Raw genomic sequence first — 6,273 nt, 5'->3', positions numbered from 1 at the left:
CTAAAAAAAATAAATAAGGGGAACACTTAAACACTTAAGTGAACACTTAAGTGTTCCCTTTATTTTTTGAGCAGTATATTTAGTAGGGTATTACTTTACTAATTTTCTTTTTTTAGTTTGCAACTCCATTTTCACATATTTTGTATATATCTGCTGAATTAAAATAGTTTATAGTAAACAAGATTGTTGTCTCAATGTACTTCTGAGTTTAAAATGAGTGCATCAGAGTACATTGTGTTCTTTTTATGAAGCCAAGATATGGATTACATTTATTTTTTATTTAATTAAGAAACAAATTAACTGTCTTTGCACAAAGTATGGGATCTGTATTGCCAATACCATCTTAAATTTTACTCGGTAATGGATCGGAAAGAAAATCTGTTGTATCGAACATTAATACTATCTCACTGACATTTTGGGCGCTTTCCCATTTGGATTGTATGATGTCATAAAAGGGGTTACAAACATGATGAATAAAATATTGTTCAAACTAATATTAGTAACTTATAAAGTAAGAATTTGAAATATAAACCAAAAGTTAAAATATTTATCATGACATTGACCCAATCAATATTGTTGATTCTAATCTCATTGTGTGGAATACCAGCCATTTCAAATCACACATCAATAGAAATTTCATGACATATCAGTAAGAGGTCCACATCTTGCATCAAGAAGATCAGATTAAGGTCCACAGCAGATGGAAACATGCCAAGAATTATCTTGATATATAAACTGATATTGTCTCTGAAATTGTTGTGTTAAATGTCAACCGTTTAAATATTAAATTATAATTTCCTGTACACTCTGCCAACTTATACAAGAGTATAAGTTCATGGTTTTTTTTTTAATTTTTCATTGACAATAACACAAAGGATTCCATTTGGACATAGTCTGTTTTAATTATCTGAAGACATTTCATTAAGTATGTGATTTCGCTTTCTGTGCTTGAAATAAGAAATTTTTACTTATATAAAATAAGTTCTAGACTTGAAGTTTGATTGGTAAATATTGATATTCTAGATTCTAGCACATATTTACTCATAATAAGTAATATTTTCTTAACATTAAGCTTTTATATCTTACTGAGATAATTAAGTACAAAAACACTTAAAATAAGAAAAATATTCTAACATAAATCCCTCTTGGTGAGAAAAATTATCTTGTCAGAAAGAAAACAAGAAAAATCTCCTTAATTTAAGATATTTAATCTTACTAAGATTTCAGTTTTTGCAGTGTAAGCTGTGCTGTTAGAAACAGAAATTGTGAAAAACTCACATTAGCCTGGAAAAACACAGGCATGTTCTAACACCAAGATGTGCAATTATACTCTACAATTATAAAACAGAAAACCAAAGCTGAACCTTGTTGGAAGCAAAACTCAAATAAAGGACAAAGGTATTGACAGATTATTTTTGATTGCGACAGGTGTATTACTGTCCTCCAAATACACTCGATTTATTTATGATTCTGCTCTACCTGGACTCACCCAATACACAGCAATTCTTTACTTTTACTGAGTGATGTAAGATTTTGTAGAATTTTAATCACATCTGACACACAGTGCTGATGCAAGGACAGCACTTCATGAGTGCTGTCTTCTTGCAGTTTTCCTTAGGCACCAGTCTGTTTTTTTTTTTCTTCTTCTTTTTTGTGTGTCAATTGCTGTTTGGTAATTAACAGGCATCTAAGACTCTTGCTTGAGCTGATGTGGGAAGAGAGGTAAGCAGGCTGTGTTGATTCAGATTAGACATTGCTGTGTACTCATTTTAGTAGTTAGGAAAAGTTTGCATTCGAAACTTGCTAAGACCATGTCTTATCGAAAAGTAGGGGATTAGTGTGAAAACTGCTTAATGACCATCATAAAGCCATTCAGGGCATGAGTCTTTGCATTCAGCTAATTCTGTTACTCCTACAGTTCTACGAAAGACTTCTCAGCATATTTACCAAGTGATATCAGCTGAAGTATGCTTTAAAGACATAGCTTGCTGTACATTGCACAAAATATATATTTTTAGTGGAGTACTAAATTGATTTAGTTCTTCAATTTCTATGGGGAAATTGAAAATAAGTTTCCATTTGGCAACACTTTATTTGAAGGGGGGTGAATAAGACTGACATGACACTGTCATAAACATGAAATCATTACTTATAAAAATTTGTTAGAAAATTATTACTGCATGCACTTTAAAAAATAGGTAACTTTATGTTGTTAAAGGTAAAGTTTAAACAGTAATGATTTCTTGGTTAATGTCAAGTTGTCATAACAAAGGCATTTTGAATAATGTCAACTTTGTATCAAAAGTGTCATAATTTACCGAATGGCGCTTTATGACAACAGTCATAAATATTCATGAAGGCTTATTCATGTTAATGTCATGTGTTATGTCATGTTTATGACAGTGTCATGACAGTCTTATTCACCCCCCTTCAATAAAGTGTTACCTTCCATTTCTCTACAGTGAATCACTTTTTGCAGGTGACACATTACAGTGTTCCATTTATTTTTTATTTTTTTGTAAAGTACTTGTCTTATTTGCTGTTTTGACTTCTCCATAAAGATGTAAACAATAGATGTGAATAAAGTATACTGGGTGAATAAAAACTAAGAAAAAAAACACTACTGTACTGCGCAGAGAAAAGAGAAAATAGAAAAAGAAGACTCTAATAGTCCATCTTAAATTCTTTCTCTAGGCACTAGTTCAGCCCTTAAAACTAATCTCTATTATTTTTTTCATTCCATAAAATAATCCCTTTATGATTTAGAAAAGCTTAGAATTATCTCCACACCTTTGACACATTTTGCTAAGGACTGTATTATGTAAAATAGTCCCATGTTTCCCCTTTGCTGGATGTATATTGTCTTTTTTTTCAAGCCCTCTGTGAATAAGACCGGTCTGTTGCTCTGAGAGAGGGAGAAAATAACCCTTATGACATTTCCCAATTTGCAAATCCTGGCACTATCTCCTCAACCATTCTTCTAGAGTTTTGAGGCTTTGACAAGGTTTCTATGACTGTGTGCAAAAACTGCTGATCTGTTCATATTCAGACTATTTTTGGGTTGGTTTCATAATAACTATTTGACTCATGGGCTTAAAGTTAGATTATCCAGTCTACTGTACAGTTGAAACCAGATGTTTGCATATAATGTATAAAAATATCCATTTTGTCATTAAAATTAAATCACACTTCTTTTGTCCTACTTTAGGTCAGTTCAGTTTGTTAAAATCATAAACTGAGCTGTGAAAATGAAAGCATAAGCAAAATTGGGAAACATTTGTGTTGAATATAATCAACAAAATAAGACATGGCTTTGGTAGCAAACTTCCTTCTGATATATTTTTTTCTCTTGCTGCTGCACAGAATAAAGTGAGGCAACCTTATCCCTAACCTTATCAAAATTCTTACTGAATAACCGATTAAATTCAACTATCCAGTCCCTCTAAGTTCAAGCTCTGACAAATATCAATTCAACCAATAGATACAAGGTATTTATTAGATTGTTCCCCAGAAAACTGAGAGAAGACCTCAAACCAAAAGTTTAAGGTCTGCTGACCACAGAGTGCATTCATAACCTTGGTTTCATCTTCTTTACTCTCTCTAATCCTACTTTATCCTTTACATGGATTTTGGGGAAGGCTGGTAATTATCCCAACAATAATTGGTCAAGAGATTGGGTACACACTGGACAATTTATAGATCTTCATGCTGATTCTATTTATTGGAAGAAAGGAAAAAACTGTGCAACCTTTCATACAGATAGGTAAGAGAGTGTGCTTTAAGATTAATTTAACTTTTATGACTGATGCAAGCTGCCAGCTGTATGAAGAATTCATCCTATTGGACGGGCAGATCAGAGGGATGTACCACTTTGTTATATAAGAAACAAGGCATCAAACCAAATGTGTTGCTTTACCAAACACTTTGTGTAAAGGTCAGATCTCTGATTCAATTTGTGGCTAATACGGAATTGGATGGATGGACACAAACTGCTTTTAGATTACACCCTCAAGACATTTGGCTAGTAACATAGTTTAAATAGAATATGTGTATTTATGAAGAACAAGGAGCGATAGATGCCATACATCTTTGTCCAAATCAAACATACAATTTGTTGACCTTCCTTTTTAATGATCTAATTCAACAAGCTAGTTCACTCACCATATCTTTAAGATTAAATGTGTTCCAAATTTAAAAATGCAACAGTCCTTCCAGTGTTCTTATTTTTGTTTTCTTTTCAAAGTTGAAAAAACCTCATGCCTTTTAAACATGACACAAATTGGGCATGAATTGATTACCTACATAAAAACAACGGTCAGGCTGTTTCAGTGAGAAAGTAACTCCATCTCGTCTCAACAAGCTAGATCAGGGGTCAGCACCTTTAGAACTGTTTCTGTCTTGTCTTGCTAAATGAAAGTTGTTCTGAGTCACAAAGTTACACCATCCTTTGAAAAAGTTTATTCATAGAATAGAAAAGTAACTCGTTCTATAAAAGATGAAAAATCGGGTCGAACGATGAAGACATCAATTAGAACATGGTCGTCAATGGAGCCTTGCAGACCACCAGCAATTCCCAGTGACTGTTCCACTTTTACCCGTTTAGAGCATTTTGACCTATCTTAAGAATTGTATGGAACTGTGAACTTTAAATGTGTTTAGAGCAAAAGATTGGCCATATGTAGCTTAGTTGTTTTGGAGCAGGATCTCTATGATGGGGTTAGGGCCGGTAGCAATAGCAAGAACAAGGCGGTTTTTAGTCTAAATCTGTGTACACCTGGGCCCTTCTGTGCAGAGTTTGCAAATTCTCTCTTTGCATACAGTGCTGTGTTCATTTAGACTTCACCCTCAAACAAATATTGGCTTGTAAATATAAAAATGCAGGTTTTAGATGATGGTTTAATTATTAACCAAGTCAATCCGGCACTATATCTATGTTGACCTCATCACTAGTCGTGCCACCCTTTGCAAAAGTGATTGCAATCAAATCTTTGCAAAAACTGTCAATAAGTTTTTGCATCAATTTAGAGGAATTATTGTCCATTCTCTTTTGTTGAATTGGTTTAAATCATTAATGACCTATTTAATGCACATTTCAGACAGTCTATAGAAAGATTTTGACAAAGTCACTCCAAAATCTTCAAATTATTGAGCTTGAACAATTCAGATGCACTTGCGGGCATGCTTTGGATCGTTGTCCAGCAGCATAACTCAAGTGCATCTTATCTTTTGGCCAGGCTGGGAATTCTCCTTCAAGATTTGATGCCATTAAAATGTCACCTCAAAATGTTGTGAAACATTTTAATGAAAAATTAGATACTTTTTATTGATTACTCAATCATATTAACACTGAGTCAGATTATTGAGCTCCCCTTCACCAGTAAGGGAAGAAGTGAGAAACATTAGCATTTTATGTTGAGCTCTCTCTAAAAGGTTTAATAGAAAATAAGTAATTAGTTTGTCAGTGTAAATGCATGCAAATAAAAGCATAGATATGAATGGATTTGATGATTATCAGCAGCCATTCAAAATAATATCACATCTATCGTTTGATGATGAAATCAATATCTTAATGATTTTTTTTCTTTTTTCTTTTTTTTTTTTTTTTACTTTAAATGTCAATATAAAACCAACCTAATATAATAATGTCAGAAAACTTAGACCACCCCTGACTGCTTTTTTTTTCTTTAAAAATACTTTTGATTGCAAGTGAACTAAGAATGTTCTCTCTTCTCTGGGCTCTTCCAGTGGGCATAAGTTGTTTAATTGATATTTCATTGCTACTTCACTTTCTTGTTCATTTTTCAGTTAATTTATTTTATTCATCAACTTATTTTTTGATATTTTAGGCCTACAGGCTATTTAAAATATATATTTCATCTCCCATGTATATTGTCAATGTCAGGTACCACTTCAAGTTTGTAAACACAGCTCCTGAAATTTAAGATTTCCATCTTGTATTCCTCTTTGCGATGCCACTGCAATTGAAAGACGAGGCATATGCACCACTATTCTTATTTTCACAAATTTACGCTCAAAAAACAAGCAGATCATCAGTTCAATTGTAAACATTAGCCTGGATTTGAATAACACTGATGATATTATGACAAAGCCACACTCTGTTATGAACATCTGCATCATGACATTTATGTGACAGCTAATTTACTATTTACTACTACCTAAATATCTCTTGGTTAGTTACACCCCCACTACATCTTTACTGGATTGCATTAATTGGGACCTAAATAAAACTTGCATACCAGTGAGACGGGATTT

This window comes from Poecilia reticulata, chromosome 12, assembly GCF_904066995.2.
Source record: "Poecilia reticulata chromosome 12, P_reticulata-male-v2, whole genome shotgun sequence".
NCBI classification, from domain to species: domain Eukaryota; kingdom Metazoa; phylum Chordata; class Actinopteri; order Cyprinodontiformes; family Poeciliidae; genus Poecilia; species Poecilia reticulata.
The sequence above is the reverse complement of the archived record's forward strand: the minus strand, read 5'-3'. Positions refer to the sequence as shown.